This window comes from Alligator sinensis, unplaced genomic scaffold, assembly GCF_000455745.1.
Source record: "Alligator sinensis unplaced genomic scaffold, ASM45574v1 scaffold221_1, whole genome shotgun sequence".
Taxonomy (NCBI): Eukaryota; Metazoa; Chordata; order Crocodylia; family Alligatoridae; genus Alligator; species Alligator sinensis.
The window spans coordinates 3198474-3198705 of NW_005841948.1; positions in this window are offsets into that span (position 1 = coordinate 3198474).

Genomic DNA, 232 nt, shown 5'->3' on the forward strand with positions numbered 1-232 from the left:
GTAAGTACTAGCGTATTCCAAGTCTTAGCCTCCCCTTGAAAATGTGGGTCGCCCCCCCCCGCATCCAGCAAGGGTAACAATGTGGCACCGGGAGCGCGTAACGTCCCATGCCCCCTTGCTAATGGCTCCACCAGTTCTTCGGCTAGGAGGATTTTCCCTACGGTCCAATATCGATGTTGTGCCGCTTGAAGCGTTCTATGGGCCGTGTACACTAGCTTATCGCGAGGATTGG